This window comes from Lipotes vexillifer, unplaced genomic scaffold (genome assembly GCF_000442215.2).
Source record: "Lipotes vexillifer unplaced genomic scaffold, Lipotes_vexillifer_v1.1 scaffold4, whole genome shotgun sequence".
NCBI classification, from domain to species: domain Eukaryota; kingdom Metazoa; phylum Chordata; class Mammalia; order Artiodactyla; family Lipotidae; genus Lipotes; species Lipotes vexillifer.
Window position 1 is genome coordinate 7003918 of NW_006785876.1, and position 14017 is coordinate 7017934.

The following is a 14017-nucleotide window of genomic DNA, read 5'->3' on the forward strand; positions in this document are numbered from 1 at the left end:
TCCATGGAAGTGTATGTCACTGTAGATAGTCATCAAAGCATATCACTTGTATTTCCATTTAGTGTGAAGGTACCGAGTAGAATTGTTGCACCTGTGTGTTAAAAATTGTACTAATGCCATGTCCTCCACACCCCAACCCCCATCAAACAGTATCCACCCTTACAAGCCAGGACAAACCAAAGTCACAACAGCTTCCCTTTACTTGCAAAACCTATCTAAGGAAGGAAGCCTGCTATTGGGCTATGTTTAGTCTAGATGATGCTAAGCAATGGACTGCAGGGATTAATAGCAAATAGTCTTCTAGATCGTACCTCATGTTTTGGATCAACCCCTTCCAATGATCTTTTGATGGAGGCTCAGAAACGACAAAGACTTTTCAACTTCGCTTCATCTCCCACCTATTGGAAGAGGCTGCTGGAAGCATGATGAAGAAAATTCTGAGGTCTCAGCCAGGATCAATGGGCGAGAATGTCAGTGTCATTTGGTGATCACGTGCTTTATTGATCATGCTAACATCAGATGGAATTCTGCAGACACTTCCACGTGCACATTGGAAGAGGTAGAAGACACAAGGCAAAGCTAAAAGCAGCAGCAGCATTTCCCTCTGTGTTCTCCCATTTGGCTCTTACCACATCTTTCTTGAACGGAATTTCTTTCTGCTAAGTCATAAAACAGACCCTGTTTTAGTTTTCTCTTTTCAGTCCCGTGATATAGTTAAGGGCCAGATATAACACTCTGGTTGTTCAACATATAGCTTACACGCAAAGACCACAGTCTTGGAGACATACGGTAGGGCTGAAGAGAAACAAGACCTTAGGAACAATATAACGTGAGTAGAGAATGTGATTATCCAGGACTTTTGCTCTGTCATATTTGCAGTTCTGGAACCAGCTTTGAGCATGGCATTTCTTCTCTCAATTGTTTCTCCCAAAGGGGAATAAAAGATGGCTTGAACTGGCCTCAGAGCTCTCTCCCTCATCTGTCACTGGGGATAAAAACAGCTGCCTGCCTGCTTCAAGTTCTCTGTGAAGTTCAAATGAGATGATGTACATGCAAGTGCCCTGCAAGGAAGCGGCACAAGAATAACACTAAGAGCCCACATCTGGTCCTTTATCAGCAATTACAGCTCGACTATGATGCCCAACAGCTCGACAGTAGGGGAATGAACATGCACCCAACCCTCCACTGAGTCCCAGTAAGAATGTCCGGTCTCTCCCACAGAATTCCCAGCAATGGCCCTGAAGGGAACAACTGTCTTCAAAGGAGGGAATTCTAGGCTGTCTACAGCCGTGCTACTCAAAGTTAGGTCCACGGACCAGCAGCAACAGCCTCCTCTAGGAGCTTGGTAGGTATGTAGATTCTCAGGCCCTACCCCAGACCAACTGAACACGAGTCTCCATTTTCAACCAGATCTCTAGGTGATTTATGCCTATTAGCGTTGGTGAAGGCTGGTCTTCAGAACCTTTGGATGACAAAGGCCTCGTAGCGCAACAATGCAAAGACGTTCACGATCTGTGCACTAGGTCAGTGATGTCCAGCTTTTCTGTTTGATCTTAAAAGGTACATTTTTGCACATCTGGATTTGACATCACTCCTGTTTAGGGGGAAAAAAAAAATCTCTACTCTTGTACCTAGGAATCTGGCCCTACTGGGTTCTAGAAATGTGAGCGAATCTCAGCCAAATTTCCATACCTTGCGCAGAGGAGGGGAGCCTGAATGCAAACAGCAATGGCAGCCTGGCGCTGAAAGCGAACACTGCAGCTGCAACTGGAGCCAGGGCTAAATTATTTATTGAAATTCCATGATGTGGCTTGTCCATCAGGAGCCAGCAGAGCCTAGAGTCACTGAGCCTATCCATCCCGTGCAGGCCTGATCCCTGTGAAGCCCCCTGCCTCTTCGACTGTGGGGACCAGTCAGATGTTGGACCCTCTCCTGAGAGGTTAAGTTGTGGAAACCTGACAACTCGTGGTTTGTGACCTGGGCTTTCTGAAGGTGTCACATCAGCGCCCATTGCTGTGCAGTGCAGGCTTCCTGCCTGCCTGCAAACCCTGGGGCATAGAAAGCTTACACAGAGAGGGGCAGAAAAACAAGAAAGCCAGTATGCTGCAACTTACTCTTAAAAAATAAAATAAAATAAAAAAACAAAACAAAACCAGAAAAACATTCTCTGCCTCAGGGTTTCTACTTATACAATGGAGAGAAAAGGTTTCTTGGCTAACCAACGTGCCAATGTTTATAAAACAAATTAACCTCTGTCGATAACTTGTCCTTTTATAATCACAAATGTTCGATCCCCAAAAACAAAATACTGTTAACAACACGTCCAATGATAGCAGAATGGGTGATTACAGGACGATCCAGCCGTGTTTAATGCAATAGCATATGGCTAGTAAAAGGAATGAGTTGGAGTCTTAAGTCTTATCCTGGAATATCATGGTGGGGGGAAAAACACAAGTCACAAAGTGATGTGAGTAGTATGATCCCTTTTTATTTAAAAACAAAATGCTGTGTTACAGATGAACACACTCACAGGGCTTTGTTTTTAAGTTAAAAACGTGTGTGTATGTATGTGGTGTGTGTGTGCGTGTGTGTGTGTGTGTGTGTGCGTGTGAGAGAGAGAGACAATAGACGGAGGGGAGTGGAGGGCAGTACTTAACACCAATAACATCAGCTTTTCTCCAGTAGGAGGCATTTGAGGGGTGGGGAAGGGAGAGTCTTCATATTTTCTTTATGTGGTTTATGTGGTTTCAGATAAGGAAATATCTGAAACCCTTGGGCCGGATATGTTGCAAAATTTTAAATATTTTGGCATGTAGAAAGGTAACAAGATGCATGTAACCTCATACCATCCTCAGCAGGCTGTGGGCACCACCCTGTAATCAAGTCCATTCACATTTCTGCAGCACAAAGTGGGACACATAGAGGCAACAAATAGCCTCCAAAAATTTAGGTCAGTTTTGCCTTCAAATGAATTAGCCACAAATTTACAAACGAACTTTCAGGTGTCAGAGCTTTTTGAATTTCAGGATTCTGGATCCATATATCTCTTTAGGGTCTGATTTGCCACACTGATCGTGTATTTGTAATTTAAACCAATAGAATAAAATAAAAGGGAAGGGACAAAAGAGAAGGGAAAAATAAAGGGGAACCCCCTTTGATGTGCCCTTGGGTACTTGCACTTGTGCCTCCAAAGGGCTCTGACTTAGAACTTGAGAGTGATCCTGTGGACGCAGGTTTGGTGAAACACATGCAGAGAGTGGGTTTGTGCATTTGAGACATTAGCAAATTCAAGCCGGCTGGACTGCTGTGTAGCAGATACAGGAGAACACAAAAGAAGATGAAAGAAATAGTTTTAACACAACAGAAAAAGTAACTTAGGGGCTAGGGAGTAACCAGCTCCTAAGATGTGGTTCCTGTTATTCAATGTGCAACTGAAACCAAAGCAACTGTGTCAAAGTTAAAATGCACATTGTGTGAGATCAACAGGGAGAGGCCAACATACGTATCCATGGCAGCCCCAGTGCACCATCAACTTGTTCAGTGATGGTCTCAGATTCTCACTGGGGCAGGTGAGCTTTTGCTTTTTGTGGGTCTCCATCAATCTAGACATTTCTTTTAAAAATATAAATAGTTATGCTGTTGATCTTTAAAATATCTTCAAAGGTGCCAAGTGTCCAATTATGCCAAATCACAAAGAACAAGACAGTATTTTCACTGTCAGTCTCCAAGCTGTAAGTCCTGGATAACCTAAGCCAGGGCAGTTGGAGCCTTTGTTTCTCTTACTGTGAAATGGGGGTTAGTACCATTCACCACGCTCACCTGGAAGGTAATCAGTAAAACTGAAAGGTGCTTAAAAGCCTTTGGATTAATACATGTTGTAAGTTACAAATGACCTATTTCTCTACATTATGGAGGTGAAGGATCAGGGCCTGAATGTCACAAAGGGAATACAAATGATCAGTGGTGGTGAAATCACTGGACCAGGAATCAGAGATCCTAGGTCTGGTCTAGATGCTCCTCTAAAAGTGGGAGCTGGTTTCATACCTGGGTCTCTGACACCTGCCCTGTCCATCTTTTTGTGACAACCAAGGTCAAATGAGACCATGCAAATGGGAAGGGCTCTGATCACTGGAAGTGGTTCCAGCTTCCAGCTACCTATGAAAAGATGAATATAATAGTAATAATAATAAAGTTATATATAAGGCAGAATGGAATAAATGGTAAATACAGTCCCACCAATGTGTTCTACGTATCCAGGGGAGCAGTGTTCACTTCTGGGTGGGAGATTAGGAAAGTGTCCTTTCACTTTCACCATCTCCTACAGATTTATTGTTTTGTCTGCTTGCTTGTTAAATGTGTAGGGTGACCAGCCATCCCAGCTTGCCTGAGACACAGGGGATTTCAGAGCCTTCAGGGCTTAAAACTGGGAAAGTCCCTGGCAAACTGGAATGAGTTGCTAACACTATATCTGCACATTTCTACTTTCAAAATAGGATTTAAAGGGACATTTAAACATAGATGCTCAATTAAAGAAACTCATTCATACAAAGCCTACGTGTAGACAGAATTCATTCACTTCAAAGCAGCTTAGAAATTTCAAATAATCCTTTCTTAGCACTTTTGGCCCATCATCCTGCAATTTTATCCTGCATAGGATCAAATCTAGTGATTCTCAGTATTAAGATTGGGAGTTTGGGATTGACACGTACACACGGCTATATTTAAAATAGATAAACAAGGACCTACTGTATAGCACAGGGAACTCTGCTCAATATTCTAATAACCTAAATGGAAAAAGAACTTGAAAAAGGATACATGTATATGTATAAGTGAATCACTTTGCTAAACACCTGAAACTAACACAACATTGTTAATCAACTATACTCCAATATAAAATAAAAATAAAAAAGTAAAAGATTAAAAAAAATCATTCCAGACTTTAAGTGGGTGATGGACATTGTAGTGGCTCAGACCTATGAGTTTTCCTAAAATAACTAGAAGAGATAAAAGACAGCTAGTCAGGAAAACAACAATAACAGATGGGTATTGCTGATTCTCTCGAGAGGTGGAGTTTTTGAGTGCGCCATGTGTATGTGAGGTGCATATTGTATTGCCGTATTCGCTTGACTTTTGACTGAATGGGCAGTGTAGTTCAAACAGATCTGCCCACATATCAAAAGAGGAAGTTAGTTCCTTTCAGGGCTTTCTGCTTTGCAAGGAAGCTGTGTTTAAGCTATGTGATGATTGATAATAAATATTTGTAATAAATATTTATTTTAAATAAATAGGTTGGGTGATTGCTTTTATTCTACCCTTGAATAACAGGGATTATAGCAGCGTCTTCATTTTTGACCCTGTGGCCTTTTGGATTTTGCACCCCTCTTTTCTATGACAGCCCTTCAGGCTTCAGAAAAACCTCATTTTTATCAAATGCCACTGCAAGCTTTACAGACAGGCATATTGTAATTGTTATCACTTCATGAAAACTATAATGAATCAAAATGGCTATGTGACTCTTTTGGAAAGATTATCTTTTTGCTGTCATGCCAGCAAACTCTCCCAGATCTGTAGTCCAGCTGACTTTCCTCTGTCATCTGTAAAATTAGAAATAACAGACATATACACTAGAACGTTCTAAGTTGTTCCCTTGGGCCTTTGGAGCCCATATTCAGAACCCTCCAATGACCTCTCACTGATAACAGGATAAAGTCCAGCTCTGTGGGCTGCCTCTCAGGGGGTCCCACTCTCTCGTCCCAGTTTTAGCAATAGTCCCCTTTCAGGACCCCTTCCCTTACCTCCTCACTCCTCCAGGCAAACTGCTTGCCCACCACCTCTGTTGGAACTTGATTTGCTATAGTTGTACTGTTATCTGTATCCTTTCTCTCTTCTGGATTGCATTTTCCCGACGTTTCCATTTTCAAATACCAACCCCGATCCGACCCTCCCTGGAAAGCTTTTTATGCCCACTCCTAATAGAATTATTCTGTGAACAGTTCATTTCATTCATTCACTAGACACATATTAGGCATCAACAATGCATTATGTACTGTTCTAGGGACAAGGGATGCCCAGCAAGTCTCCACTCAGCATCTCTCCCTATGACTTGCTACAGCGCTGACGTTCTCTGGAAGATGCAGAACATGAGAAGGCAAAATACAATAGTATGTAAGCTCCTGAGCTTTGGAATCTTACTGGGCTTTGCCACTTACTAACTTTGTAATCTTGGGCAAGTTTCCTGGCCTTGGTTTGTTCATCTGTAAAGTGGGAATGCAATGTGGTACACCCCTCATAAAGTTGTGGTGAGGATTCAATGAGATAGTTCATGTAAAGCATTTAGGGATAGTTTGTGGTACAAACTAAGAGCTCAATAAACGTTTTTTACATTACATTCTTCTAGCTGGTCTGATTCGCCCATCCATATTGTCTGTGTCTGTGATGCCTTCTTTTCTCTCTGTACATTTCACACAGAGAAACAGGGCTGGACCTCGTCTTCACTGTATGATAAAATACTCCTGTCTCCCACTGGGGGTTGGTTAATAAGGGGTCACTGGAAGTTTTCAAATAAAAATATAAATGGGAGTTCTTAAATACTTTAAACATGTTAATGAAAGACTATTATTTAAACATGTTGAAAGGAATTCTAGAAAGTATTTATTCAACAATATTTATTGAAAACTTTTAGAACAGTGGTCCTCAAACTTTAGCATACCTCACAGTTATCTAGAAGGCTTGTTAAAACACAGTAGGTTTGGGGTGCAGCCCAAGAATTTGCATTTCTAACAGATGCCCAGGGGACGCTTCTGGTATAAGATCCACGCTTTGAGAACCTCTGTACTGGTGCCAGAGAGAGAAAACAATTCAGCCTTCCGAAAAATTCACCAGCCAAGGTCTGAGGAAAACCCACAGCAGAGTGGGACGACCCCTGGACTCAGACAACCCAAAGTCTAGCTCTGGTTCCATCCTTCATTGGAATATGACCTTGGACAAGTCATTTACCTCCTCTGAGCCTTGGTTTCCTTATTCGTAGAGTTAGGATAAGAATATTCCCTTTATACCTCACAGTGCTGTCAGGACCCGGGACAAATGTAAAGTATTATACGTATGGACTGGAGATCAACTTAAGAGTCATGGGAAACACAAATAACACATGTTGGCAAGGATGTGTAGAAAAGGGAAGCCTTGTACACTGTTGGTGGGAATGTAAATTGGTGCAGCCATTGTGGAAAACAGTATGGATTTTCCTCAAAAAACTAAAACTAGAATTACCGTGTGATCCAGCAACCCCATTCCTGGGAAAAAATAAAAACACTAATTCGAAAGGATTCCTGCACCTCAGTGTTCATAACAGCATTACTTACAATCGCCAAGATACAGAAGCAACCTAAGTGTCTATCAAAAGATGAATGCATGGGCTTCCCTGGTGGCGCAGTGGTTGAGAGTCCACCTGCCGATGCAGGGGACACGGGTTCGTGCCCCGGTCCAGGAAGATCCCACATGCCGCAGAGCGGCTGGGCCCGTGAGCCATGGCCGCTGAGCCTGCGCGTCTGGAGCCTGTGCTCCGCAACGGGAGAGGCCACAGCAGTGAGAGGCCCGCATACCACAACAAAACATATTCAAATCACGTGATCAATGACAGAATAAATGAGCTTATATTCATCTCTTGGATAAAGAAGATGTGGTATATATATACAATGGAATACTCAGACATAAAAAAGAATGAAATTTTGCCATTTGCAAAAACATGGATGGACTTGGAGGGCATTATGCTAAGTGAAATAGGTCAGACAGAGAAAGACAAATACTGTATGACATCCCTTATATGTGGAATCTAAAAAATACAACAAACTAGTGAATATAACAAAAAAGAAGGAGACTCAAAGATATACAAGACAAACTAATGGTTACCAGTGCAGAGAGGGAAGGGGGGAGGGGTGACGTAGGGGTGGGGCAGTGGGGGGTACAAACTACTGGGTATAAGATAGGCTACAAGGATGTACTTACCGTACAACATGGAAAATATAGCCAATATTTTGAGAGGCCATATCTTCCCCAGTCCAAAATGACCCCTTGAGTGGAAGAGATACCCTCTAAGCAGGTTGCATTCTTTCCCAGTTCACCGAAGTATTATTTAGTATCTTAAAGACCCAACTCCCTGAATAGATTCCCCAGTAACTCAAAACCTTAAAGCAGCTTTGAATCAAGAGCCCCTCTGGAAAGGGACATTTAGGGAAGGTGTGCCCAGGGCTGCAAGCAATCCGTCTACCCCTCCGGCCTTCTGCCCCGTCTGGAATCACCTTGCACTGCCAATTAAACACTTCTACCGCATAAGATTAGCACCTGTGAAAATCACCCTCACTAAATTACATTTTAATGTCGTGGCCTCAGCCTTTGCCAGCTGTCACTAGAAGAAATCATCATAGAAAGCTTTCTACTGCATTTATTGTTTTTAAAAAGTTGATGACGTTATTAAATTCTTCAGTGTTTCCCCACACACAACACATAAAACATCATTTGAGAAATGACCTTAAGACCCAGTGCCACATATAAAAAGACACTTAATGTTCAGGGGAAATGCAAGTGATATAATGCTGTGAATAAAGCATTCTGCTAAATGTATAGGCTATACGATCCCAATATTAAAAAAAAAAAAAAAAGACCGAAAGAAAGAAACCAAAATGCTATCAGAAATTATCTTTGGGTGGTAGATTGTGAGAGATGGTCTATATATTTATCTGTTCCCAATTTTCTTCAAAGAGCATGAATTACTTTTATAAATAGAAAAAACTTAAATTTTTTCGAGGTAATGCAAGTGGTAGGGAATTTTATTTAGATGGCTTCTTCCACTCTCAAAAAGAGAATTCTATAACTGATTTTGTTTTCTTTCCTCCCCCTTGCCTTCCAAGAGGCTCAAAATCATATTTGAAACACACTCTCAATAGCTATGCTCACTTTGATCGTAGGTTCTTAGCGTCCTTATTTTCATTTTCTATTTTCTTGCAATTTCCTACTATAAGCTTTTACTTATTAGACAAGTAGAACCTTCTTGTCCTATATAATTTCTGAAATTTCTAAACACTCTGGAGTGGAAAAAATGCAATAGGGAGCCACATCAAGAGAAACATTTAATTCAACAAGTTAAATAATGCAGCTTCTAAACACCTGTTGCTTAAAGGCTTATGTTTACAACCAGGGAGAATTTGAAGCAGTGGGCAAATCTGAGTCAATGTTTTTGATTGTCAGAGGCCACAAAGTGTATAACATCCATCTTCTGTATGCGGATGATACTCGGATGGGGTACAATGAGGGCTCCTCTGACCATGGACTCTGCGGGGCTGCACCTTGCTATGGCTGTTCAGTTTTGATGGCGTCAGCCAAGAGGATCACTCTGAAGGAAGCCCTGCTGTCTGACGGAACACAGAGAACAGTCAAGGGTGACCCTGAGACTTTACTCTAGGAACCTGGGGGATGGCAAAGCCAACATGAGGGAGCCTGGCTTTGGGGCAAAGTTCAGATGTGAGATGAGGTGGCCGCACGACAAGCAGTTTGGAACAATGAACAAACACCAGACCACGAACCCAGCAGGGGCTCTTGTTCTTGTGCCAGCCCCACCCTATCCATTTGGGTGGCTTGGGAGAAGTCCCTCCTGCCCCCGCCTGGGTCTCAGTTTCCTTATGAGTTGAATTAGTTGATCTCTAAGGCTTTTCCGGTTCTTTTGGTGGATGAGTCTATGACATTATATCCATATAAGCTCACGAGAGACTGCGCACGTGGAGACGCAGACTTGGATCCACTCCGTTTGTCTCAGATTGCCTGGCTGCGTAGATGAGTGGTTTTAAGAAGAGACATTTAAGAAGGTAATGATTAGCTTTCAGCGCTGATTGGCATTTTTCTCTCTCATTTATCTCAGTCCAAATGACAAGCCATTGGAGTTGGGAAGAACTGAAAAGAATAACGATATACCCAGAAACAGAATAGCCTTGGTAAAAGATGAGAAATAATTCGAGGATAAGGTGAATAACTGAGGCTGGTTGCCTAATTTTATGGGCTGTCCAGGGAAAAGCCTGCACATTCTAGGACAGGGAGAAACATGGAAAAGCAATAAAAGAGAGGAGCTGAGCATCCTTATGGCATATATTCGGTGACAGCCCACAATTCTCAATAAATCTGCTAAATCCTCAGACCTCTACCCAGGGACTCTCTCACAGCCTGATCGCACCTGATGGAAAGTTCCTGCAGCAGCGCAGAAAGGGAGGAGCAAAGGGAATCACCGGGTAAGGCTTTACCGGCATTCTTACTGGGAAGCTGTAAAAAGCCAGACCTTAGGGAAGGGGTGTGTGCAGTCATGCACCGAGCCACCGAAGTGTCACTGAAAGAGTAATGTCCCTCTTACCCTCCTGAGTGGGGGTTGGGCTGGTACATGAAGTCAAGACAGGAAACGTTCTTGCACAGCACGTGGTCCTGTTGCTTTCATCACAGCCTGCTGGGCAGGTGACAGTGGCATCCCCCAGAGCCCAGCTGGGGTCACACTGCTCCCTTACTCAGCTCTCCACAGGGAGTTATGGGATTACGGGGCAGAGGGAGGGTGAAGAGCCACATGGAAGAGTTAGGTATGGACCAGCTGGGACCAAAAGGCAACAAATAGGTCAAGGTGGGTTGAGGGCACGTCTGATTTAAAAGAGAATACAAATAACCATTCATTCACTCATTCATTCATTTTAATTTATGCATACATGCATTCATTCACCAAACATCTCCTCAGCCCCTAATAAGGGCTAAGCCCTGAGTTCGGGGCTAAAATATAGTCTTTCCCAGATAGCTCTGTACCTTCCTCCCGCTTCTAAATTAGCCCCTACTTATTTCCTTCATAGCACCTTATATATATATATATTAAAATCAAGCCCTCTAGTCCTTTGTGTGACACATACAATATAATTTTTAAATTTTTTATTGAAGTATAGTTGATGTATATAACATCATGTAAATTACAGGTGTGCAATATAGTGATGCACAATTTTAAAGGTTGTACTCTATTTACAGGAGGAAGAGGGGAGAGGGAAATATAAGCGTGGGGGATTAAGAGGTACAAACTATTAGGTATAAAATAAGCTACAAGGATATTTTGTACAACAGGGGGAATATAGCAAATATTTTACAATAACTATAAATGGAGTATAACTTTTTATTTCTTTATGTCCTGTCTCATCCACTAGAATATAAGCCTCATGAAGGCCAGGACCCTGTCTACTTTGTTCACTGCTGTACTCTGGCACCTAGAACAGTGCCAGGCACATAGCAGGCCCTCCAAAAACTACTTTTTGAAGGAATGACTCACAGAGATGAACAGACCTTGGTCCTTCGAGAAGAGATTCTAAGAGAGTGTGGAAAAGCATGTAGTGAGGCAGAAAACGAAAGAGAAAACCAGCGCAGAGACTGAATTCCACCACCCTCTCCAAATTTAAAAAGGTACTTGGCATCAAAAAACAAAACATCAGAGGAATCATCAATGCCTTGGTTCCTTGTGTTCGAGATGAAAGGGCTGAGCAGAATTAAGTCTGCAGTACTGTCCAGGCCTCCTGGTCTGTGATTCTACTGTCTGCATCTAGATGATGCCAACCCTCTTTCACGTGGCCCGGGCCATCCTTAGACCCACTGTGCTCGAGCGGAAAGGACACTGGCAGAAATCAGAAGGCCTCTATCAATAAAATGGGGATGATGACATTTGGACTAAGTGCCCCCCCCCAACAGTTTTGTTTTGAAGGACACATTAGATAATGTAGTGCCTGTGCTCCATAAACTGCGACATCATGTGTAGAGAATCACAATTTGACTGTCACCAAGATGCCTTCCCCTGGGACTCACTGCAGGCAGAGGCCTTTGCTAGGGCTGGTTACTCACAAAATGGGGTTCTAAAAGTGGACTTTTAAGGAAAAAAATCACGAGGAGCTGAGTGCCTTTGTTTACAGCCATCGCTCAAAACCACTCATGAAGAATTCATTGAGTTTCCCATGATACTTTGTTTTCAAGGGTGAGAAGACCAGGATGCAGGAAATCCTTTTCGTCCGCAGATGCTCACTGAGCAGCTCTGGGTCAGGCACTGTCCTAATACAAGGGCAATAAGGTTAACAATCACCATCCTTGACCCCACGACTGCCTCAAGGGCAGACAGAGAACATTCAGTCTTTGGTACCATTGGACAAAGCCACCCAAAGGATGAAGAGCACCGGCTGCGAGTCAGGAAACCCAGCTTCCAGTCTCATCTCGGCCCATGAGTAAGCTGTGTGACCTCCGGCAGGTACAAATCGTGCTCAGCATCAATTTTGGTGAAAGGACTTTGTTGCCTTAGAGGGCAGTGGTATCTGCAATTGGAAAGGGTACGCATGAATTGAAGGTTTTGGACCATGTGGTCTCTGGAGTTCCAGTGTTCTGTGGAGGTGACTCAGGGCCCCTTGGGGTCGGGGTGGGGGGGGGGAAGGGGAGTCAGCCCCCCTCCTTTTATCTTTTTTATATATGAGGTTCCATATATGATTTAGTGAACTCCAAAAAAAGTGGAATCCAAAACAGAATTCCTTGCCACCAGGAAATACTTGAAAAATACTTGAAGCTGCGAGGTCCTTTCTGACTTTTAGAGCTGAGATTTCCCCTCTGCTCATCATTGGGTAGAAAACCTCATAAGGATGCACTCTCCTCTGCCCTCCACAGGTATTGTGGCCAGTAGCTCAAGCATGGATGGCATCACTTAACTGCTTAGATTACAAAGAGACAGTAACTGTGACCCTGCCCAACATAAGGAGGCTTGTGCAGGGCCAGACAACCTGGAGCCATATTGTCTGTGCACAATTTCAGAACAGCATTAACGTGAGTCATTTTCCATGAACTACTCATACGTATCAGTGGCAGTTGTGTCTCACTTGAAAGTCAATGTGGCTCCAGTGATGCCATGAAACTGGAGACCTGATACTCTTCTACTGGCAGCCAGTGGAAGATGCTGAGAATAGCAACATGAGTGGTACTGTGGACTTCACCCAAGCATTTGACCCCATTAACCTAGCTGGTATGTGGGAAGCTCTGCAAAAAGTTTGCTTCCTAAAGACATTTACTAACATCGCTTCTCACTCTACAAAACCTGACCTGATAATGCCCCTGCCAGACATATCCTTCTCAATTCAACATTTAGCACGATCTTCTGCCCTTTGAAGCCAGATACCTGTGGGTGTCCATACCCCCATTTACCTCTTCTGCTGAACTGCAGTCTCCATTGGAGAAAGGAACATGATGTATACATCTCTATATTCTCTGCAGTGTTTACTGTTTATTGATTTTAGCTGATGGTAAAAGTTGGTCAGAGAGGGACTTACAGAATGCATTGTTTTTGTTTTTTGATAATCACAACACTAAGGTTTTAAAGGGGTGTCTTACTCTGCTTGGGCTGCTATACAAAAGACCATAGACTGAGTGGCTTAAACAACAGAAACTTGTTTCTCATAGTTCTGGAGGTTGAGAAGCCCAAGATTAAGATGCCAGCTCATGTGGTTCCTGGTGAGGGCTCTTTTCCTGGCTTGTAGATGGCCGTCTTCTGACTGTGTCCTTACACAGTGGAGAGATCTCTCTCTTTCTCATTTTGTAAGGCCACTAGTCCTATTGGACCTGGAACCCACCCTTATGACCTCACTCCACCATAATTACCACCTAACAGCCCTATCTCCAAATACAGTCACGTTGTGGGGTTAGGGCTTCAACGTATGAATTGAGGGGGGGAGCACAATTCAGTTCACAGCATTCCACTCCTAGCCCCCCCGCAATATATGTCCTTCTCATATGCGAAATACATTCATTCCACCCCAATGGCTCCAAAAGTCTTAACTCTTTGCAGCATCAACTCTGAAGTCTAAAGTCCAAAGTCTCATCTAAATATTATCTAAATCAGATATGGGCGAGACTCCAGGTATGATTCATCCTAAGGCAAAATTTCTCTTCAGCTGTGAATCTGTGAAACCAGACAGGTTATGTGCTTTCAAAA

General features: G+C 43.0%; 1 protein-coding gene across 1 annotated transcript in view; it reads right to left on the minus strand.

The window, feature by feature from the left end:
• CLIC5 (CLIC family member 5) overlaps positions 1-14017 on the minus strand; it is a 104370-nt gene that overhangs the window by 65105 nt on the left and 25248 nt on the right. The gene's annotated exons all lie outside the window — the stretch shown is intronic.